We start from the raw sequence: 25,550 nt of genomic DNA, 5'->3' as shown, positions 1-25,550 counted from the left end.
AGGAAAAAGAATGAAGCTGGGGGCATTACAATACCTGACTTTAAACTATATTATAGGGCCACGATAATCAAAACAGCATGGTATTGGCAAAAAAATAGACACTCAGACCAATGGAACAGAATAGAAAGCCCAGAAATAAAACCACATATATATGGTCAAATAATCTTTGATAAAGGGGCCAACAACACACAATGGAGAAAAGAAAGCCTCTTCAACAAATGGTGTTGGGAAAACTGGAAAGCCACATGCAAAAGAATGAAACTTGACTACTGCCTGTCCCCGTGTACTAAAATTAATTCAAAATGGATCAAAGACCTATAAGACCTGAAACAATAAAGTACATAGAAGAAGACATAGGTACTAAAATCATGGACCTGGGTTTTAAAGAACATTTTATGAACTTGACTCCAATGGCAAGAGAAGTGAAGGCAAAGATAAATGAATGGGACTACATCAGAATTAAAAGTTTTTGCTCAGCAAGAGAAACTGATATCAAAATAAACAGACAGCCAACTATATGGGAACTGATATTTTCAAACGACAGCTCAGATAAGGGCCTAATATCCAAAATTTACAAAGAACTCATAAAACTCAACAACAAACAAACAAACAATCCAATAAAAAAATGGGAAGAGGACATGAACAGACACTTCTCCCAGGAAGAGATACAAATGGCCAACAGATATATGAAAAGATGCTCAGCTTCATTAGTTATTAGAGAAATGCAAATCAAAACTACAATGAGATACCACCTCACTCCTCTTAGATTAGCTATTATCAACAAGACGGGTAATAACAAATGTTGGAGAGGCTGTGGAGAAAAAGGAACCCTCATTCACTGTTGGTGGGACTGTAAAGTAGTACAACCATTATGGAGGAAAGTATGGTGTTTCCTCAAAAAACTGCAAATAGAACTACCTTATGACCCAGCAATCCCTCTACTGGGTATATACCCCAAAACCTCAGAAACATTGATACGTGAAGACACATGTAGCCCCATGTTCATTGCAGCACTGTTCACAGTGGCCAAGACATGGAAACAACCAAAAAGCCCTTCAATAGAAGACTGGATAAAGAAGATGTGGCACATATACACTATGGAATACTACTCAGCCATAAGAAATGATGACATCAGATCATTTACAGCAAAATGGTGGGATCTTGATAACATTATAAGGAGTGAAATAAGTAAATCAGAAAAAAACAAGAACTACATGATTCCATACATTGGTGGAACATAAAAATGAGACTAAGAGACATGGACAAGAGTGTGGTGGTTACCAAGGGTGGGGGGGGGGGGAGGACATTGGAGGGAGGGAGGGAGAGAGTTAGGGGGGGGGGAGGGGCACAGAGAACTAGATAGAGGGTGACGGAGGACAATCTGACTTTGGGCGAGGGGTTTGCAACATAATTTGATGACAAAATATCCTAGACATGTTTTCTTTGAATATATGTACCCGAATTTATTAATGTCATCCCATTACCATTAATAAAAATTTATTTAAAATATAAATAAATAAAGATTAAAAAAAAAAGAAAGAAAGAAAGAAAAGAAATAGAAAAAGAACAGCAAGTAAGGACCACAGGTAGTAGAAGGAAGAAAATAATAAAGATCAGAGTGGAAATAAATGTCATAGAAGCTAAAGAAACAATACGGAGGATCAATGAAACCAAGAGCTGGTTCTTTCAAAGGGTATATAAGGTTGATGAACCTTTAACAAAACTCTCCAAGAAAAGAAGATAGAGGATTCAAATAAATTAAAAATGAGAGTGGAGAAATAACAACCGACACAACAGAAATACAAAATATTGTAAGAAAATACTGTGAAGAACTGTATGCCAAAAAATTAGACAACCTAGGTGAAATGGACAAATTCCTTGAAACATATCATCTTCCAAAAATCAATCTGGAAGAATCAGAAAACCTAAACAGACCGATTACAACAAAAGAGATCCAAACAGTTATCAAAAAGCTCCCAAAAAACAAAACTCCTAGGTCTGATGGTTTCACTGGTGAATTCTACTAAATATTCAAGGAAGAATTAACTCCTATCCTTCTCAAGCTATTTCAAAAAATTCAGGAGGAAGCATCACTTCCAAGTTTCTTGTATGAGGCGATCATAATTCTGATTCCAAAACCAGGCAATAACAATGCAAAGAAAAATAATTATAGTCCAATATCCCTGATGAATTTAGATGCTAAAATTCTCAACAAAATATTAGCAAACCGGATCCAGCGATACATGAAAAAAATCATACATCATGGTCAAGTGGGATTTATTTTGGGGAGGCAAGGATGGTACAACATTTGTAAATCAATTAATGTGATTCACCACATAAACAAAAGGAAGGAGAAAAACCACATGATACTTTCAATAGATGCAGAAAAAACATTTGACAAAATCCAGCACCCATTTATGATCAAAACTCTTAGCAAATTGGGAATACAGGGAACATACCTCAACATGATAAAGGCCATCTATGAAAAACCCACAGCCAACATTATAATTAATGGACAAAAATTAAAAGCAATTCCCCTAAAATCAGGAACAAGGCAAGGGTGCCCCCTTTCACCACTCTTATTCAACATAGTACTGGAAGTCCTAGCTACAGCAATCAGACAGAAGAAGAAGAAATAAAAGGCATCCAAATTGGAAAAGAAGAAGTAAAACTATCATTATTTGCAAACGATATGATAGAAAACCCTAAAGTCTCAGTCAAAAAAACTACTGGACCAATAAACGAATTCAGCAAGGTGGCTGGATATCAAGTTAATACCCAGAAATCAGAGGCATTTTTATACACGAACAATGAACTATCAGAAAGAGAAATTAAGGAAACAATTCCCTTCACTATTGCAACCAAAAAAATAAAGTACCTAGGAGTAAATTTAACCAAGGAGACTAAAGACTTATACTCAGAAAATTATAAAACATTGATAAAAGAAATCAAGGAAGATACAACAAGTGGAGACATATACCGTGCTCATGGTTAGGAAGAATAAGCATAATTAAAATGTCTATATTACCCAAAGCAATCTATAAATTCAATGCAATACCAATTATAATACCAATGACATATTTCAAAGATATAGAACACATACTCCAAAAATTTATATGTAACTAAAAAAGAACACGAATAGGCTCAGCAATCTTAAAAAAGAAGAATAAAGTGGGAGGTATCGCACTTCCTGATATCAAGTTATACTACAGGGCCCTTCCAGATATCAAGTTATACTACAGGGGCATTGTACTCAAAACAGCGTGGTGCTGGCATAAGAACAGGCATATAGATCAATGGAACAGAACAGAGAACCAAGAAATAAACCCACAGTTTTATGGACAACTGATATTTGACAAGGGAGATAAGAACATACAGTGGAGTAAAGACAGTCTTTTTAACAAATGGTGTTGGGAAAACAGGACAGCTACCTGAAAAAAAATGAAACTAGACAAACACCTTATGCCATGCACAAAAATAAACTCAAAATGGATAAAGGACTTAAATGTAAATCGTGAAACCATAAGTATCCTAGAAGAAAACTTAGGCAGTAAGCTCACCGACATCTATCGCAGCAATCTCTTTGCTGAATTATCTCCACAGGCAAACGAAATAAAAGACAAGATAAACAAATGGGACTTTATCAAACTAAAAAGCTTTTGCACAGCTAAAGATAATATGAACAGAATAAAAAGACAAACCACACAATGGGAGAACATATTTGACAGTACATCTGATAAGGGATTAATAACCAAAATTTATAAGAACTTGTAAAAGTCAACATCAGGAAGACAAACAATCCAATCAAAAAATGGGCACAAGAATGAATAGACACTTCTCTAAAGAGGACATACAGATGGCCATAGACAAATGAAAAAATGCTCAACATCACTAATCATTAGAGAAATGCAAATTAAAACCACAATGAGATACCACCTCACACCAGTCAGTCCGAATGGCGCTCATTGACAAAACAACACATGATAGGTCCTGGCAAGGATGTGGAGAAAGGGGAACCCTTCTGCACTGCTGGTGGGAATGTAGACCAGTACAGCCACTGTGGAAAACAGTATGGAGATTCCTCAAAAAATTAGAAATGGAACTGCCCTTTGACCCAGCCATCCTACTTATAGGAATATATCCCAAGGACACCATATCAGCGACTGAAAAAAAGAAATGCACCCCCATGTTTATGGCAGCATTGTTCACAATAGCGAAGATCTGGAAAGAGCCCAAGTGTCTGTCAGTGGACGAGTGGATTAAAAAGCAGTGGTACATATATACAATGGAATACTATGGGGCTATGAAAAAGAAGGAAATATTACCTTTTGCAACAACATGGATGGACCTGGAAATTATTATGTTGAGTGAAATAAGCCAGGCAGAGAAAGAAATATATCATATGACCTCACTCATTTGAGGAATCCAAGGAATAATGAGAACTGAGTAATGGAATTGAGACAGAGGAGGGATCAAAGGGACCAGAGGAAAAGAGGACAGAGGGAAAGGGGATGAGAGGATGGGATAAACCTGAAGGGAAGGGGGGAGGGTGCTGTAGGGAGGGGGACAAAGGAGATTTTGAGGAGAATAGGGGGGGAGGGGGAGATATTCGGGGTGACCCTAGAATCTATGTAAACACAATTAATTAAATAAAAAATGTTTAAAAAAAATAAAATAAAAAAAGGGGAGAGGACCTGAACAGACACTTCTCCCAAGAGGGCATACAAATGGCCAACAAAATATGAAAAGATGCTCATCTTCACTAGCAATCAGAGAAATGCAAATCGAAACTACAATGAAATACCACTGCAAACCTGTTAGACTAGCTATGATTAACAAGATAGGTAATAACAAGTGTTGGAGAGGCTGTGGAGAAAAAGGAACACTCATTCACTGCTGGTGGGAATGTAAAGTAGTACAATTATTATGGAAGAAAGCATTGTGGTTCCTCAAAAAACTAAGAATAGAACTATCATATGTACAAGCAATCCCTCTACTGGGTATCTACCCCAAATATACCAAAACTTTGGTGTGTAAAGACATATGTGCCCCATGTTCATTGCAGCATTGTTCACAGTGGCCAACACATGAAAAAAACCGAAGTCTTCCTCGATAGAGGATTGGATAAAGAAGATGTGGTACATATATATTATGGAATACTACTCAGCCATAAGAAATGATGACATAGTGACATTTACAACAACATGGATGGACCCTGAGAACATTATATTGAGTGAAATAAGTAAATCAGAAAAAGCTAATAAGTGTATGATTTCACACATAAGTGGGATATAAAACAGATTTATGGACAGAGATAAAAGTGAAGTGGATACCCAGTGGGAAGGGAACATGGGAGAGGGAGAAGGGGGTGTGGGGAATTGTGGAGGTGATCGGGGAAGGGGGAGGGTATAAAGAGGAACAAATACAAGGCAACAGAAAATTATTTGACTTTGGGTGATGGGTTTACAACATAATAACAGTTCAGATTCTATAGAAATCTTTTCCTGAAACCCATGTACTCTTACTGATCAATGACACTTTGTTCAAATTAATTTTCTAAATAAAATTTAAAAATTAAGAAAGTAATATATTCAAAGTCCTTCTTGGGGAAGTCTCCTCTTTACAGAGAATTTATGAGAGAAGACAGACACACAAGGATCAGCACTGCAGCCTTGGCAGCTGTCTCTCCTGCTGAGGGCCACTGTCTCAATCTCCCATCTCAGAAGGGCTTTGACTTACCTTGTCTCTGCAGGAGCGGTGCTATGTCATCAGTAGCCGGTGCTCAGGAACGGAAACAGGTAAACACTGAGTATGGTTGTTCAACTGTGTCGCCAGCTAACTAGATAAGCTTGAGTAAGCCACTTTCTATTGTCCCAAGGCTTTATTTCCTAATTTGATGATTTTTGTTTCTTTCGTCAAAAGATTCAAAGAAAATAAATTGCATTTGGTAAATAAAGAAAATTTTTCAAGTCAAATCGACTTGGCTTTTTGTAGTTCTTCATTTCCTAGAGGCAAACCCTTCACAAATTCTCCTCTCCAGTCTCTCCACCCCCACCCCACCCTGCCCCGCACAGCAACACACAGTTCTCTATTAATCAGATTAATTTAGAAACCTCTTGCACACTGGGTTACCCTCTGTGTGGGAAGAACTGTCAGTGAAGTAGGACATGGGAACAGGATAAGAAACTGACTTCTTTTGAGAAGGCCTCATTTGATACACTGAAAAAATTCTGGCTGAACTGTGTAGCGAGGTTGCCTTCATGGATTTTTTTTCTTCTCTAGTGCTAAGTGCTTTAGCTTTTCTGAGTTAGGAATGTTGAACATATCTGGAAGTTTTTCATTTGTACCATCTAAAAATATGTTTTTGTTTAAAAAAATAAAAGGAAGAGATTGGGCAGTTCACAGATTTACACAGGTGGTCTTTGAAGGTGATGTGGGAGGAGTGCATCTTCACTCTTCTGGTGGTGACGCCCTTTGCCGCCCCTTCTGCCCTGTGCTCTCTCTCCTCCCTGCACCCGCGTACTATTACACTCCCTGTATCTCTCTTCATTCCTCCCGGAGCTCTTGCCTCTGCCACTTCTACCTTGCCGTGCCATGGTGTTTGGAGACAGGCTGATTTGATCACTGTCTTTTCTTCCTCCCTCTAAAAGCTTTCTCTGCCCTATGCCTCTTCTAGATTTCTGGTAATGCTGCCATTCTTGTTAAGTTTTATTCTTGTTTTGCTTTCATTTCTTCTTACTTTTTTTTTTAACTCTATGAGAGAAAAAGAAAGATTTTATCCTGCCTGTTACTCCAGGATTTTCTCTCTGTTGTGTTCTGTATGTGGTATGCAGTATGTCTTTAAGAAGTCCAAAAGGATAGGCGGGGCGGGTGTTGGGGTTATTTATGGTTTCTCCTTTCTTTATGATAGTATTCTGTATTTTCTGAAATTGTTTCATGGTACATATATACATAGGTATAATAAGAAAGAAAGTGCAATGAAACTGTTTCCATTTGGTAAGGAATAATAACTAGTGCTTGGCTTTGGATCTTGCCTCTAGCTCTCCATCAAGGGTCCTTTTCCTTGTCTGTCTTCTCCACCAAGTACTACAGTGGCTGACTGAGCTGGAGACAGACAGCAGTCCATGGGGACTGTGGAAGTGATCCAGTGGTTAGCAGGCGCCTGCAAAACTGCAAGTCATGGGTCACTTCAGTTGAATTCCCAAGGCTAGACTCTTGCTGCCAGTTGTTCCTAAATGGAAGAAATGCAGGAAACAGCACTGACTGCCTTATGAAATCCATCAGCCTTAGTCCAATGTGAGTTATTTTTTAAAGGTGTTGATGTTGATAATAGGAGATCAGGGTGAGATGCGATGAGGCTTATTCATTATGATAGCATCACATTGTGATTACAGAGGATTTTTAATTATTTTGAATTTTATCCATTCATTTATTTATGTTAGCGTTCTTATTGATTGCTCGTATTGATTGCTGCATGCTCATTTAATCTGCATGACCAGTGTTGCTCCTTGCTCACCTCTCAGAGATGTCGACCTCAAAAAGTAAAACATGGCAGGCCACACAGAAACTAAGGTGGCAAGAATCAGAGACAGACAGCAGGTTCATTTTTACATGCCCATAAAATTGTTGCCACTCATTGTATACAAGTAAACATTCCATGGTGTTTCATGACTGTGCCCAGTCACATTTTAAGCATTTTTTTTAAGAGTTAACTAAACATAACCTTTTTCCTTAGGAATCGTCTCACACAGTAAAACAAATCAGCATTTCATTTATTTATGCAACGAACATTTATAGAACATCTACTATATGCTAACAATCCTGCAACAATGAGTACTAAGGAAATTTCAAGCTCTTAAAGCATCTTTTCTAGTGAGGGATGTAAACATGTTAATAAATAAATACAAAACAATTCTAAAATAGTATTTTAGAAGAGGTATCTATTTACAGCAATAGTAGAGAGAAGTTAAAGTTATAATAAACCATTTTTTATTGTCATGTGAACAAAATTGTCTTTGTGTTCAAGTCACTGCAATTGGTTGAAATATGTACAACTGCATATAAGAGCTGTCACTGGAAGATAACATTTTATTGCCGTTTTATATTCTGGTAATTCGTATTTAGTACTCTTAGTCACTTAGTTTCTCAATATCTCATTTTCCTTGTATGTGAAGTTGAGTTAATAATTCATGTATTCAATACTCAAAAAGTATATAGGTTAGGTATATTTAAAAATATCTATTATATCAAAGTGTTGATTGAAAATACCAAATAAGACTATGAATCTATAAACAATCTGAGAACATATATAATGAAAGATATAACTTATTAGCTTATATATGTGAAAACAAGTGATTAAATAAATATATACATATTGTGAGAGACATTTAAAAATGGATATGCATGTGACAGACAATGAGAAAATAATTAACCTTTTTTCAGAATAAGGAACTTTCTTTTTTTTTCTTAAGTGAGAGAGAGAGAGATAGAGAACCAGGAAGGGAGAGACATGAGAAGCATCATCTCATAGTTGCATCACTTAGTTGTTCATTGATTACTTCTCATACATGCCTTGACTAGGACCCTCCTGCTGCGCAGTGACCCCCTTGCTCAAGCCAGAAACCAAAACCTTGGGCTCAAGCCAGCGACCGTGGGGTCATGTCTGTGATCGCATGCTCAAGCTGGTGAGCCCATGCTAAAGCTGGATAAGCCTGTGCTCAAACTGGTGACCTTGGGGTTTCAAACCTGGGTCCTCAGCATCCCAGGTTGACTCTCAATCAACCATCACTGGTCAGGTAGGACTTCTTTTTCATTCACTAGAGCAAAAGTTAAATGAAGATTTAGAAGTGAGTTTGGTAGCTCATAGATAATGATTTCCCGAAATGCAGGGTAAGTGAAGGAATCTAGACATGTGAAGTGCATTGTGCTGATGCACCGGTAGTGCTTTCCCTGCATGGTGACCCTTTCCCTTAACTATAAATCCCCTAAAATTAATACAATATATTTGTGCTACCTTAAAAAGTAGTTTCCATAGCCTTTTGGTCTGTATTTCAGTGTTACTTCAAAATAACATTAATTTTGATGTTTTTATGATGATATTGGTCATTTTCCATTGATGATAAAATATCTACAAGTCTTGTCAATTTACAGTGTACCTATTGCTTTATGCCTCACTGTTTGCTAAAACTCCTCATATTGGAATGAAAACCAAATGACTTTGGTTTTAAAACTACTTTGAATGAAATTTATAATTCAGTCTTTTGCATTACAGTGTTTGACTACAAAAAGTATAAATTTTCTGTGTCAACATGCAATTTTCTAGACACACTTATGTGCAAACTGCTAATAATCAAATGAGTCTGAGTCCAAGCTAGATTAAAGGACAGTTGATTGAAGATGGCAATAATTCCTGAAGGGCCTAGAAGTCCATCAGAATATCACATTTGGGTCATTAGGCTGTGGGTTGTAAATTTAAGCCTACAGGGATATTGCTTTCTTTTAGAATACATTAACTAGTGTTATTATTGAGCTATCCTGAGTCACAATTTTTTCATGTAATGAGAACTATGTAATTTTTAAGAAATCTGGGTCAGTGTTTCTGTTTTACCTGTTTATAGTACATCAGCCATTATTTAATATCTGAAATAAACCCTTAACCAAAAATATAGTGGGTATGTAAATGAGAGGCACCCCTACCTCTTCTTAACCATTCAGCAAATCCTTGGCTTTGTACCAGACACTGTGCTAATTATGTTTCTTACATTATTTTATTTAATCCTTATAATATCTTCAGGAGGAAGGATATTACCCCCCACACACACACACACACACAGATAAAGGTATTGAGACAAAGCGATGTTATGACAATCCACATTTATTTTGTATAAGATGACTTACAACTCATTTGAGGATTTATTTTTAATTTTATAAACTGAATCTGTTTTAAAAATTAACACAACTATTAATATCGGCATCACCATTTTAACGAAGTGAATCACTGCATATTCTATAAATTTTGTCTCTAATCCCCAACCAGGCAGCATAATGAAAATGGCACTCTTGCTTTGACCAGAGGTTCAGAATGCATGAGCACTCGGCTGACCTACTATTGCTGTTGTCAACACAGCAGTACTATGTGGTTGTAGAAAAATAAATCATACCTTTTGTGGCAGCATTGATGGACCTGAGGATTACTATGCTAAGTGAAATTAGCCAGTCAGAGAACAATATATATTGTATACCATATGATCTCACTTACAGGTGGAGTCTAATGAACACAAGAAACTGAGGAACAAAATAGAAACAGGCAGGGTACAGGGAATGGACAGTTATCAGCAGGAAGAGAGAAAAGAGGACTGGGTCAAAGGAGGTGAAGGGATTAGCCAAAGAAAAGCACATATGTACATAACACATAGATACAGACAACAGAGTAACAATGGCCAGAGGGAAAGGAGATGTGGAGGGAATGGGAGGGGACTAAAGGGGGAAATGGGGATGGAAAGAACCTTTGCTTAGGGCATGGGGGGCATGATGCAGTGTCTAGATGGTGTTAGATAGAGTGAGACATGTGAAACCATGTCAACAAAATAAATTTTAAAATAAAATTTAAAAAATAAAACAGGCCCTGGCTGGAGTGTCGGCCTGGCATGTGGAAGTCCCAGCTTTGATTCCTGGTCAGAGCACAGAAGAGAAGCAACCATCTGCTTCTCCACCTCTCCCCTTACCTCTTCTCTTCTCTTCTCTTCTCTTCTCTTCTCTTCTCTTCTCTTCTCTTCTCTTCTCTTCTCTCTCTCTTTCTCTTTCTCCTCTCTGTCTCTTCTCCTCCCATAGCCATGGCTCAAATGGTTTGTGCAAGTTGGCATGGGTGCTGAGGATGGCTCCATGGCCTCGTCTCAGGCACTAAAATAGTTCAGTTGTTGAGCAATGGAGCAGCAACCCCAGATGGGCAGAGCATCACCCAGAAGGGGGCTTGCCGAGTGGATCCCAGTCAGATTGCATACAGGAGTCTGTCTCTGCCTCCCTGCCTCTCACTTAATTAAAAAAATAAAAACAGGGTTCTTAAAGATTTTAACCCATAATCCCATAGGATTGTGTACACATACCAATAGAAAACACACTATCACAAAATGAACAAAAATTTCTGCTTGATTCCTTTGTTTATTTTTTCTCAAGTCTTCACATCCTCAAAGGGAATATACTTTATAAAATCAAGTCCAAATGAGAAAGCAAAAGCTCTGCCTAGTAGAAAAGAGGACCATGTATTGGAAGTTGATTTTTTACATCTGTCTAGGTCTCGGAATGCTGATTCATAGTCCTTTCTCAGAGCACAGGCTTCTCAATTGAAGTAGCTCTGTTAGGTTTCGTGTCTTTGCCTCTCATCAACCTGTTCAGTAAGATATTCTACTGTCTAATTGTTCTTACAATCTTATGTGCTCTTCTGCTTTCTAAGGTGAATTTGTTCATTGATACATACATCACTATTTACTCTCAGTATTCTTTTTATTTTAATGTTTATTTTATTGATTTTAGAGAGAGAAAGGAGAGAGAGGGAGAACAGAACAGCAATCTGTTCTTGACTATGCCCTGACCAGAGGATACTCTAACCAGCCTAGCCATCCAGCCTAGGCTATTCTTAGTATTCAATGAAGGTTTTGTTTTGTTTTTTTTAATTTTAGTGAAGTGAGAGGCAGGGAGGCATTATGACAAACTCCCGCATACACCCTGACCAAGATCCATCTTGCAAGCCCCCTACCTAGGGATGTTCTGCCCATCTGGGGCTGCTGCTGCATTGTTTGGCCATTTCAGCACCTGAGGTGAGAACATGGAGCCATCCTCAGTGCCCTAGGCCAACTTGCTCAAACCATTCACACCATGCTGCAGGAGGGGAAGAGAGAGAGAGAATGGAGAAGCAGGTGGTTACTTGTCCCATGTGTCCTGACCAGAAATCGAACCCGGGACTTCCACTCGCCAGGGCCAATGCTTTACTGCTGAGCCAATTGGCCAGGGCCAAAGTCTTTTTTTAAGTTGCTAAATTATTTACTACAAAAAATATAATATATAATTTTAATGTAGTATAAAAATAAAATTAATATAAGTTTAAATTAATAATAAAATTGATGCATTTAGTTTTGTTTTGTATTTTCCTAATTTTTTAAAATCAATTTTAAGAATTGAGTTGACAGATAATTGGTTCTCAATAAACATTTATTTTAAAAATAAATGTCAAAACAGAAAGACCTTAATGACCCTGGCTGGTAAGCTCAATGGTAGAGTGTTGGCCTTGGCATGTGGAGGTCCTGGGTTCAATTCCCAGTCAGAGTACACAGGAGAAGTGACCATCTGCTTCTTCCTCCCCATCTCTTCTCTCTCTCTCTCTCTCCCTGTCTCTTTCTTCCCTTCCCAAAGCCATGGCTCAGATTGGTTTGAGGGAGTTGTTTCCAGCACTGAGGATAGCTCAGTGCCCTCTGCCTCAGGTGCTAAAAATCACTTGGTTGCCCAGCAAAGGAGCAATACCCCAGAGGAGCAGAGCATCGCCTGGTAGGGGGCTTGTGGGGTGGATCCTGGTGGGGGTGCATGTGGGAGTCTGTCTCTCTGCCTCCCCTCCTCTCACTGAATAATAATAATAATAATAATAATAAAAGGACCTTAATATTCTAAGTGTGACAAATGCTTAATCTAAACTAATATTTGCTTAAGATTATTTATCATCTTAATTTTTAACCTAACCTTGATACTAAGTTTTCAAACACTGATGACTTGTGGTTTATTTAGGAAGACCTTATGATTTTCCTTAAATAATCCTAACATCTTTAAATGAGATGCTGTTAAACCATATACTCTGACTTTCTATTAAATAATTTAATTGTATTTAATTCTGTAGACCTCTGCTTTTCTTCTTCTTCCTTTCTTTTTTTTTTTCCATTTTTTTTTTCTGAGAATGAAAGAGAGGAGAAGAGAGAGAGAAGCATCAACTCATTGTTCCGCTTAGTTGTGCTCCCACTGATTGCTTCTCCTAAGTGCCCTGCCAGGGGCCCAAACCAACAACCCCAGGCTCAAGCCGGGGCCCCCTCAGGATGGGAACAGTCACCTCGGCAGTCCTGGATGACTTTCTACCCACTGCGCCACTGGCCAAGGCAGCTTTTTTTTCTTCTTAACATTCTTGTGTGAGATTCAGAGCTACAGCCGCTGCCTTCCTCATATGAAGTAGGGAATGTTTTTATTCTCTTCTCTCTCCTTTAATATCATTAACCACCCCATGCGCCAATAACAATATGTTAAGCTTCTCCTCTTGCCTTTATGCTCATAAGTGCCTTTTATTCTCCTTGTAATTCTGGCTCCTACCTTCCCTCCTCCATACCTCTCCACTGAGCCAACTCAGGGGCTTCCTTGAGGCTCACACGTAGTACCTCCTTTGTGAACGCTCCATGCCTTGGCCACACCTAGGCAGAGTTGTTCCTTCTTTCCTTTGGGCTTTCATACTTCCTGAGTACTGGTTGGGTTGTAGATGAAATAGCTCTCTGAGTAAATGTCTTCCTGATCAGCTAGAAGGTGAACTTACTTTTGAGCAAGAAACAGTTTTTTGCTTTCTGTATCTGCAACACTGTGCTAAAAAAAATTAACTTGAAATCAGAAAAGTAGTGATATGATGTGCTAAAAATCTAATTTTTTCTTTTTCTTCTTTGAAATAAGGACCCAATTACTCACTGCTAACATACCTTTCTTGAAGGCTGAGTGGATACTGAGATTTTTTTTTTTTTGGAAACGTCTGAAGGTTTTCCATAGTAACATAGTAACTCTTTCATAGTAATTCTTCCTTAGTAACTCTTCACCTGACCTGTTGGTGGAGGTAAGTGATCGCCAAGGGAGGGCATAAAATGTCATATTTTATTGGTTTTCCTGAGATACCTAAGGGAGAAGAGTTCTGGGGAAATGGTGTAGTAAAGAATCTTTGCAAAAGAGTTACTGTCCAAACTAAACTAAGCTGTTTCAAGAGACTCTTAACTCTCTCTAATATGTATAGCTTAAAATAAAATGTAATGTACAGAAATGAAAAAGGGAAGTTTGTTTAAAAAGGTTTGGGGCTTTCAAAAGCTCTATGCTTTATATTTTCAATTTGTCTGTATATGTGTCAGTAACTCTTCAGATTTAGGAGCGTTTAAAGCATTTGGTTATTGCTGTAGGTTGAAAAACATCCTTTTACAAAAGTAAATCATCTCTGAAACTTTTATTTTCTCTCATCTACTGACTTTCATTTCTATTCGGTTGCCATTTAACCTATTTTTGCAACCAACTAAAGATATGATAGCACACATGAGGTTAGGGAAATCTGTAGAGAGCTGCATTTTTTCTTATTTGCATTAGTTAAACACCAGCTAAATGTGAGGCACAGTGCTGGACCCTGAGACTCCAAAGGTAAATGCAAACAGGAGCTTCTAACACGTCAGACTGTACCAAGCACAGTTGTCGTATAAACAAGTTACTCTACTAGAAACGAGTGCAGAATTCATTCTAACTGACCAGAAGAAGCTTCTACGTACCAGTAATGAGATTTAGATACACTTTTAAATCTGTGTGCCTCACTTTTCTGTAAATGGAGATAAGAATACCACCGCATAAGATTTAGTGGAAGGTAAATACGTGTATGTGCTGTCAGTTCTTAATAGAATATAAATATGGTTGGTTTCACAAGGGATGTTCTGGGTGTTTTAGAAGGAAGGATGAGAAAGGTTTACTCAGGCATGGTAACAGTCTGAGTGAAAACAAAGACTTGGAAGTCTGAAGTGTGCTGGAGGGTACAATGTTGATGGGACTTTATTTATTTTTTATTTTTTATTTTTCTCCGAAGCTGGAAACAGGGAGAGACAGTCAGACAGACTCCCGCATGCGCCCGACCAGGATCCACCCGGCACGCCCACCAGGGGCGAGGCTCTGCCCACCAGGGGGCGATGCTCTGCAGAGCCACTCTAGTGCCTGGGGCAGAGGCCAAGGAGCCATCCCCAGCGCCCGGGCCATCTCCGCTCCAATGGAGCCCCGGCTGCGGGAGGGGAAGAGAGAGACAGAGAGGAAGGGGGGGGGTGGAGAAGCAAATGGGCGCCTCTCCTATGTGCCCTGGCCGGGAATCGAACCAGGGTCCCCGCACGCCAGACCGATGCTCTACCGCTGAGCCAACCGGCCAGGGCCGATGGGACTTTCTTTTAATGGGACATAGTGAGAACAAAATTGTAAAAGAGATTCAGTCAAAGATCCAAGTTCAGGTTACTAGTGGGTTATTACAACAGCCTGAGTTAGAGATGGTGTGACTGGCATCGGGACGTGCTAACCTTGGGAAGGCTACAGGAACCAGGATTTGAAAGCAGAGATTTGTGCGTACCAAGGGCAAAATACCGGCTACATGCATATCTTTTCCCTGTTCTAGAAAATAGAATTATACTTGGTAATATCTTATTGTTCTTCATCAACTTCTGTTTTAGATTTTTACCTTCAAACCACTCGGGAACATTAGAACTTCATTTGCTGTAATTGATTAATTTTATGACTCGCTGTTTAAAGTAAATGGAAATTTTAAACTTGTTTTGTATCATGAGAGTTCCTGTCTGGCAGTAACAGGACAGAGAAAATAAGATAAAAGATGTGCTTTTTCTCAGGAGCTACTGAGTAGAAAGAGAAACAGAAAGCACTGTGGACTCCAGTTCCTTAAGGAAATGTGGGAGAATGTGGATGTGCTTAACCCAGAGGTGGAACAAAGGTGTATGTCTCTATAATCATTGTCTAAATGATAATAAATATAATTTGTTGAACCGTTACTCGATGCCAGCTCTGGACCATGTACTACATTATCATATATGATCATCTGAAAAACTTATGAGGCAGGTCCGATTATTGTCTTTATTTTATAGGTAAGGGAAGTGAGCCTCAGAGAATATGTGACTTGCTTCCGCTCGCAGAAGAAGGAAATATAGGTGGAGGACTTGAATCAACATTTGATTCTAAAGCCCACACACTTAGTTAGCTGTCCTACACTGAGAACACCCCAAAACTGGCCAGAAGCTCTGTGAAAAGCTGCACAGTTTCACATCGAGACAAATAACGTTACCCATCATCCGATACGGTTCTTTCTTTGGCCCGTGTCATGAATACCACACCTTGGAAGGGTAAGCTTCCCTGGATGTCGGTCTCAATCTTCAAACCATTTAATTTCTCTCAATGCCACATTGGTGGTGTCTCACTCGTCAGTTAATTAGAGCCTTTGTCACCCATTTAGGTTCTCTCAGTCCACTCCGTAAGTACTAATGCCCAGGGGCATAAAGCAAATCGTATGAGTGGGAAGAACCTCAGTGTCAGAGGGAAGAGAGCGGGACCTCTAACTGTGTCCTAAGTCAGGTGAAGTGACATCAGAAGTAGTTTTCCTGACATGAAAGAGTTGATTTCTATTCCCCTCTATGATCTAATGATCAGTTAACTCTCAATTTTGCACCTAGAGTTTATCTACAGAAAAACTGCATTCCAAACTGATTTATTCCTCCTACCCTAGCTGTATCTTCTACCAGTTGATGTGAACGTAGAGGTTACACACTCATTTTCACATTTCCACAAGCAGAGTACAAGCATAAAGAAAAATCCTGACACTTCCCAAATAATACAGTATATCCTATTACCCAAAGTAAGTTGATTTTCTTATTTTTCTTTCTTTTGGAATAGTCACATCACTGTTTGCTTTTCTTAGTGTGATGGAGTTCAGAATTTACTAGATTGGTTTTACCCCGTGAGGGTCCAAGAGGCAGTCTGCCCATGTTGTGGTATAATTTATCACGGGCTTTAGGGAGCCAGGGTGTGAACTAGAAAAAAAAGTATCAGGTAATTCTTTTTGCTCAATCAACCAAGAACAAATACTTACCTTTTTTTTTTTAATCTCTTTCCTACAACAGATCTATTACCTGGTGAGAACCCCTGATTTGCACCTAGTTTGGCATTGTTTTCATACTACTGACCGGGTGGCCTGACTTAGTGGGCATTGTGACACTACCCGTTTTGAGGCTCCGTTTTGATTTTCAACAACAGAACATGACCTTCAATCCATATCTATGTGTCTTTAATGCATTTCTTGAAGATTCAAAAATTTGATTGGAAACAGCTTGGCTATTCATACTCTTTCATCATATTCCTGGGGAATTCAAACTTTGTTTTTTTTTATACAAGGACTGATAAGGAAGATCAGATGGTCTCCTGCTATGTGTAAGATCTTTTCTCTTTAAATTACTGGCTTTCTGTAAATTTCACCTATGATCTCCGACATCTATAATATCAAAATTTTGGTTACTGAAAATTTCTCTTCCTTGAAGTCTCCATCTCTGAAATCATGAGAGTAAAAACTTGGTTTTATTCCAGCATATTTCCTGGTATTCTTTTTAATTAATATAACCAAAGCAAAAGGCAGACCTGTCACTGTTAATTCAAACAGTTCCTGGAGATGTTAAGGCAGTGTGTTACAACCTGACCTTAAAGATTGGTAACTCAATTCATTCATCCTAGAACTGGGAGGGCTATGCCTCCTGTCTGCAAGATTCTCTTATAGAGTCCAAGTGAGAGCTTCTTCTGAGATGTGCTGGCCGGGGCCTGATGAGTTATATCACAACATAGACCCTCTGTGATTCCTGTTTCTTCCCTTTCTCTCCCCCACTCCCACCAAGAGTCCCTACACCAAAAAAGATTTTATCTTTTAATTTTAATGGCTTTGGTTGAAGTATGAGGGAAACTGTGGTTTAGTTTTCTTGGCCTTTTCAAGTTTTTAAAGTCTGGTGATCTATAAAAGTTATTTTATAGATGTTGAAAGAAGTTATTTGAAAATAACAGATAGTATGCTAGAAAGTAGCCTTCTGATATTGCCTTATGCATTACAAGGCCAGTCTCCCACCTAGGAAAGATGGCAAGAAAGTGTTATTTCATGTCAATGCTGTTTACTCTTGCTTTCTAGGTGACTCTATAATGGTTGCAATTTGATGTCTTGAAACTGGAAGTGTAGAAAACAGTGTTTCTGATTATTTTTTAAGACAAATTTTCGTGAGAGTAGTTTTAATAGAAGAATTGAGACGACTGTTTCAGGTAACTGGAATTGCCTTCCTACTTGTCACAGATCAGAAGCAAATACGTGGACACCGTTTTGGAAAAGGAGGATTAGCTTTTAAGTTTATGATAGACTTGGCCGACTTTAAGCTTCACTACATCCACACAGAGTGTTTCCTTTCCCAGTGAGTCAGCTGAGAGCCCCTAGCATGGTATCCCATCTTTAACATTCATCTCTCTAAATTAGATCAGATTGTGGACCCTTAGAGTTAGAGGAAATGATATAAGAAGGTTCTTTCTCAATCTGTCCATATTTTTGTGACTAGAGAGGAAAAAAATCCTCTATACAGGCTCTAAATTGTTTTCTGCATTTTTTTTCAGACAACGTCTACAACATTTGTTTACTCATTTACTAACAATTTTTACTCAAGACCAATTCTGGGCCATGCGCTGTGCTAGGCACACAGTCTAGTCAGAGACAAGTTCATAAAACACTAATGAAGTTGGAAACGTTTTTAGGGATGAGCTCATGAAAAGCCTGATATGCCGTTTTAATCTTGAAAATAACAGTTTAAAAATCCCTGGCAGATAAAAATGGCAGAGACGTTACCATACAGTCACACAGGACCTTTATTTTTCAGACTACGTTCTTGGTTTTGATGTCATTGGATTCCTATGTCCACCCTGTGAAGGACAGGTGTCTTTCTAAGTCCTGATCATGGATAAGGGAAAAGAGGCTGTTCCAAGGTCATGCAACTAGTGAGCATCAGCGTAATCAGGAGAGCCCGGCTGTGGATTCTTAAGTCAAAGATATCTCATTGTTCAGCCTTCTCTACTGACAGAGGTGTAGGTGGTGGTATTTCCCCAACTACCTGCTTGCTCATGGGCAAGTGCTTGCGCGATCTGAGAATGGCCAGTTGTCTCTCTAGCCTTGGTAATAAATGCTCAGCACAGTGACTTCAACTTAGTCAATGCTCAGAAAATGACTTTCTGTGTGATGTAGTTTATGTTGTCTGAATTTTACATTGTAAGTCTTCTTTATTTTTATACTTAAGGAAAAGAAAGTCATGAGAAAAAAAGAAAACAATGAGGAGAAACTGATTGGCCAGCATGTAAGCAAAAATTCATTTTCCTGATGAGTCCTTACCATTCTAAACACCTAGGGTTGCCCTTATTTACAGGGAGTGTGATGTGCACAGGATAGAATCAGGCCTCTGCTGTGGAGTCACTACCGTTAATCATCCACTTCCACTGTTCCTTCTTCCCTGGAAGAATGAGTGGGAAACAGCATCTAGCAGTGAGCAGAGTGACAACAGGCAGCAGTACTGGCGGTTTTCTTCGCCAGCTGACAGATTGTGTACCCTCTGCTTATTAGACTTAATCAGGAGTCTCTTCCTCTCATCTTCAAGGGCGCTGAACTTCCTTGAACCCCTCCCAGTAATATTGAGCTCAGAAGATTTTGGTTGTCAAACTATAATTCTTAAGCAATATTTTCTTAGTTTCTCCACTTTGCTCATTAAAGGAATATGAAAATGCTGAGTAGAGCGGCTAGATTGTCTGAAATAACCAGTACTGACTGGAGAATTCTAGTCTAAAGCAAGAAAATGTGAGGATGGATGTACAGCTTAATTATTGTTACCTTCAGAATTTCCATGAAATTTTGTCAGCAGTTGAAAATGGTTTTCCACCTTGATTAAACTTCTGAGACTACTCAGAACCATTCAGGATGCAACTTGGGAACATCTCTTCCAGGAAGACTTCCCTGATGCCCGTGCTGGGCCCTGGGAGTCAGAGATCTCACTGGTGTGTGTGTGTGAGTGTGTGTGTGTGTGTGTGTGTGTGTGTGTGTGTGTGTGTGTGTGTGTGTGATAATTTAGTCATTTTCTAAGGAAGTTCTGTGATGGCAGTAGAGAATTTATCTCTCTCATGCCCTACACATGTTCTTTACTCATTCTTCCAATATAGATTCATCATATATTTAAGTGTGTTAAATTTCAGTGTTTAAAAATGTGTATTAGGCCTGACCTGTGGTGGCGCAGTGGATAAAGCATCGACCTGGAAATGCTGAGGTCGCCAGTTCGAAACCCTGGGCTTGCCTGGTCAAGGCACATATGGGAGTTGATGCTTCCTGCTCCTCCCCCCTTCTCTCTCTCTCTCTCCTTTCTAAAATGAATAAGAAAATAAATTTTAAAAAGTGTATTATTCACTGCAAAGCCCAAAAGCATGCTATCATTATGTTTCTTTTCTTAAAACAAATATTGAGTGATATTAGTTGCTTTGCATTTTTACTTACACAGTTTTCTAAGTGGCTCATCAACACCACCATGTGCTTGTCAGTTATTCCTCTAATATTTAAACATGTTACCACAACTGGACATGTTGTCCTCTAGGCTTCTTAGTCACTGTGCTCACAGGATCCCTGCATCACATTTGTGGTTGAACTTCCGGTTTCTAGATCCTTTCTTTCTCTTTCTTGGTTAATGCCTTTATTTTGCTGGATTAAGTCTTCTAGAAACTTTCAAGACAGGGTGGATAAGAAAGATAAGTTTCTTGCATTTTTGTCTGAAATAATCTTTATTCTACCCTCATGCTGGAATGATACTGTAGTTAAATATAGAATTTAGCTAGGAAAACATTTCCTTAAGAATTTGGGAGAAATTTTTCCATTACTTTTTAGTTGGGATTCTGATACTCCTAAATTTTTGCTCCTTTGTGCCTGACCTACCCTTTTCTCATTAAAACTTTCAGAATTACTCTTCATCACTGGAGTTATGATATTTCAAAGAGATGCTTAAGTGTGGATCTTTTTAAATGCATTGTGTTAGGCTTGAAGACGCCAGTTTGTTCTAATGCTCTGAGAAATTTTCTTGAATCATTTCTTTGATAATTTCTTCCCATTTTTTCAATTCTCTTTTGGAACTTCTGTTAATTTCCCATTAGATAATGTATTTATTCTCTAAATTTCTTTTGTTTTGTTTTTTTTTCCAGCTTTCATTTCTTTGTTTTTTTATTCTGCTTTCTGGCAGATTTACTTAAATACATATTCCGGTCATAAGGTTTTTAATATTCGGCTATTAAATTTTTCATTTTCAAGAGTTCTTTTGCATTCTCAGAGTGCTGCAGTTTCATAACCACCTATCTTTATTTTATGTATGCAATATTTTTTTATTTACAACATCATTGCATTTCCTTCTGTTTCCTGCACATATTATATATGCATATTATTTTTTAACCATTTCATTATCTGTTGGTTAAAAAATCTGTTTCATTTTCTGTTGGTTTTGATTTTTGGCTTTCATTTAGGAAGCTTTTCTCAATTTAGGACAATTTGCTGCTGATTTACATTTAAGAATAAAGCAATGAATAAAGGGTAAAGAAAAGTTGTGTTGGGTACAAGGTTTAGTGTACACTGTAGTTTGGTCTTGTTTAGCCAGTTTTTTGGGAGGAATCCTAATTTATTATATGTAGGTTTTTACTCTAGCGAGACATTTTATTTCTCCAAGATATGTCCCGATCTTCTGGAGACGTAACCTTAATTGCTAGTCAGTGTGCAGTCTGGGGAATTTCAGTTGCAAGGTCTTAACCCCAATTCCCAGTGTGTCTGCTGCTCTCTTTCAGTTACTTTGGAAGAGAGCACTTTGCTCTCTCGGGAAGGATCGCAGTTGCATGACTATTCTCTACCCACTGACTTTAAACCAATACTCCCTCCCTCTTGTAGCCCAGCATTTTTCTTTGTCTTTTAGGGTAACTTGGAGTCTTACTGTGGCTGTTACTATCCCTATTAATAAAAACGGTATAAATTTTCAGAGCCTCCTCACCCTTCTCTATAAAATGCCAACTGCACAGGGGCATGGTAAGGAATTAATAAATTATATATGTGAAAATACTCTGTGAACTAACTGTAAAGCACAATATAATTCTGCTACAAGACTTTAACTTCTCTGTGTGGCATCAGATACGACCCTCATACTTTTCCACCAGCACGCCATTGCTACGGATTTGCAAGGTCTGCTACAGTTTACAAAGTGCTTTTACATATTCCTAAAGGAAGTGCAGAACTGATTTGTCTCCTCAGAGTCTGGAAGCTAGTGAGAAATTTATTTTAAATCTTTGTATAATCTTAAAATACACATGGATCTTGCATCTTGCTCCATAATGTATCTGTTTTAATGGGAAAGTAATGTTCTTAAATCCCTTGTCATGGAGTAAAACTGACAATTCAGGAAGATGTACCATATTATTTCTGGGATTTCTATATCTCCTAGCACGTCAGTAAATGCCGCTGCGAGTACCCACATCTCTGCTTAAGTTGTACAGAAACAATCTCTGAACCATTATTTCTGAGAAATTTGGTTCCTTCCAATTCCTTGTTTTTAGAGTTAGATTCAAGATGGGCTGACGCATTAGCATCGATAAAAAAATATGGGAATAGAGTGGAATTGACTGTGGACTACTGAGGGGAGAAGATTTCCAAGTATGTAAACATACTTGCTCCCTGTTGCTGCATGAAATAATAAAAAATGCCGCAGGAGTAGAAAAGAAAATGAGCAGTGTTTCCATGTTGCAGGGAAGAAAAGAGGTGACATTGGAAGCAGAAACGGTTGGCTAAGTTCATCTAAAGCAGTGGTTCTCAACCTGTGGGTCGCGACCCCAGCGGGGGCTGAACGACCAAAACACAGGGGTCACCTAAAGCCATCGGAAATACATATTTTATTTAAAAATTTATTGCATAATAAATATGTATTTTCCAATGGCTTTAGGCGACCCGTGTTTTGGTTGTTTGACCCCCGCCGGGATCGCGACCCACAGGTTGAGAACTGCTGATCTAAATAAACATAGATAATAAAATGTGAACTCTGTTGAATACACGAAGTCTATTTTATTTTCTGTATGTCCACTACAAGGAATGGTATATCTCATATTAATTGTTTTCAGATGGTAAGATTGTCTACTTCTATAAAATATTTTAACATTGTCAGTGCTATGGGACACTTTCCATAATTTTCTTTCTTTCTCAACCTTTATCCATCTCTTACTCCTAAGTAAATATCCAGGCTAAGTGGAAGCTATGTTCATGCTTAGCAAACACAATTTTGATGAAAAGCCTCTAGACCTCTCTCAAACATGTTTCTACCCCCTTAACATGTCCCTTAGTATTCTTTACAGAACTTCTGGAGTGGTGTGTGTGTGTGTGTGTATGTGTGTGTGTGTGTGTGTGTGAAAATACACATAATATAAAATTTACCATTGTAACTTTTTTAAATTGTACAATTCAGCAGTGTTTAGTACATTTACAATGTTAAGCCTCATTACTATCTAGTTTTAGGCCATTTTCATCACCCAAAAGGAAAAGCCCGACCTATTAAGTAGTTACTCTCCCCATCCCCTGGCAATCACTCACTAGTCTGCTTTCTGTCTCTATGAATTTGCTTAGTCTGGATATTTCATTGGAATGAAATCATACACTATGTGACCTTTTGTATCTAGTTTCTTTCACGTAACATCATGTGTTCAACTTTCATCAATGTTTAGCATGTATCATCAGTACTTCATTCCTTATTATGACTGAATAATATTCCATTGTATGGATATACCACAATTCTTTATCCATTCATAATTTTGGACATTTGAGTTGTTTCTACCTTTTGGCTATTGTAAATAGTACTGTCCTGAACATTCCTGTGTAAGTTTTGTTTGAATACCAGTTTTCAGTTCTTTTGGATATATATTCCTAGGAGTGCATTGTACCATTCTACATTCCCACTAGCAATTGTTCTGTATCCTTGCCAACACTTGTTGGTTTATTTTAATAGCCATCCTAATCCCTGTAAGGTGACATCTTACTATGGATTTGCTTTGTATTCCCATAAAAACTAATGATATTGAGCATCTTTTCATGTGCTTGTCAGTTATTTCTATATATTCTATATACCTCTATATAATCGTTTGTTCATTTATAAACTGGACTATTCATCTCTGTGTCATGATGTATTAAGCATAAAAATTGAGACAAATTAGAAACTACTGGTTTGTTTGTTTTTTATTAGAAGTCACACAACTTGTCAAAGTCTTAAGGATATAGTTTACTAAACTCTTTGTTCACTCTTCACTAAGAAGTCTTTTCTCATTTTTTCCCTTTTGATCATTGGTCCTCTGGCTTCATCTATTAAAAAACAAGCCAACCTTTGATTTCAGCAAATAAATGAGATTCTGCAGAACCAAGTCTTAGTATTGCATTTGAAGTTTCATCACTGTGGGTATCCAGGAGTCAGCAATGCCATCAAAGACTAAATGGCTCTGCCCTCATTACTCTTCATTTGCATTAGTAATTGCTCTAAGCAGTAACATGATTATAACCCATACCAGCATCTCGTTATTTTTCATTTATCTGATTTAATATAGAGAGATGGAGTCTTTTAAAGAGCATTTACCTTTCTCCTTCACATCACCAAAATGGAAACATTGAGCCTGATAGCTTGGATGAATTCCCTTTTAGATCCAATGACTAAATGGGAATCAGAATTTATGACTGTGATTAACATTTTGGGCAAATGGGTAAGAGAAAAAATAATAGCAGATTTTACTGTGGCTTGGGTAGGCTTCTGTGAGTCTTGAGTCAGATAAGGAGGAGTAATGTCTGTGATCACTTTATTTGAATGTCTTATATCCTCTATAAGGTACTTCATATCCTCTATAGTTTCCTCTAACTATGTAAAGCACATAGAGATCAGTGATCAGTTATCATCTGAACCTTCGTACAACTTTAATAAGCTGTGTCTTACATTAAGTAGTGTCTCCCCTGGCAGTTGCCCCTGGCAGATTTTTCAGTTTGCTAGCCCTTTACTCCTTATTTTACATTTTATCTTGAAATAATTAGATGCTGTGCCCTTAGGTCTAAAAAGCATCAAAATATTTAAAATTACATGATGGAACACTCCAGATTACAATATTAAAACTTCAGGAAAAGACACTCCAGAATGAAGCGCTTTGTCCTAGAGACTTTATTCCACTTCCTTTCTTCTCTAAAAACTTCTGTCTGTACGCCTCAAAGTCTAATCATTCATGATGCCATCATACAAGAGAAGTCTTGCCACCAGCTTTGGGGGGCAAAAGTCGAATGAGGATCTTGATGTTGACAGGGACAGTGATAAAAGCCGTGAGCGTGTGCAGGACCACCGGAACTGTGCTGGGCTCCTATTATACATCAACATGTTTAAGCCGTACCATGATGCCCTTAGGAGGGTATTATTACCTTTTAATTTTACAGATGGAAAGGCTAAGGCTTAGAACGTTATCTAAGGTCACTCAGGTAGCAAAACACAGAATAAGGATTCAGTCCTAGGTTACCCCTAACGGTGGCCCTGCAAGGCGAGCTAGTCGGTTCTTGGGGTACTTAGCGTGCTGGGCCTCTAGCTTGCCCTCCTCGGGGCAGTCCGCCTGCCTGTCCCAGTCAGGCTGAGCGCACGCCCGTTTCCCTCAGTACCCTGTTG

The 25,550-nt window shown here is 38.4% G+C and overlaps 1 protein-coding gene across 2 annotated transcripts in view; it reads left to right on the top strand.

Annotated features, from left to right (window-relative positions):
• Positions 1-25,550, top strand: part of ST6GALNAC3 (ST6 N-acetylgalactosaminide alpha-2,6-sialyltransferase 3) — a 617,424-nt gene that overhangs the window by 401,179 nt on the left and 190,695 nt on the right. The gene's annotated exons all lie outside the window — the stretch shown is intronic.

The sequence above is a fragment of the Saccopteryx bilineata genome, chromosome 3 (genome assembly GCF_036850765.1).
Source record: "Saccopteryx bilineata isolate mSacBil1 chromosome 3, mSacBil1_pri_phased_curated, whole genome shotgun sequence".
Lineage (NCBI taxonomy): Eukaryota > Metazoa > Chordata > Mammalia > Chiroptera > Emballonuridae > Saccopteryx > Saccopteryx bilineata.
Note: the sequence above shows the minus strand (reverse complement) of the source record. Positions and strands in the feature narration are given on the sequence as shown.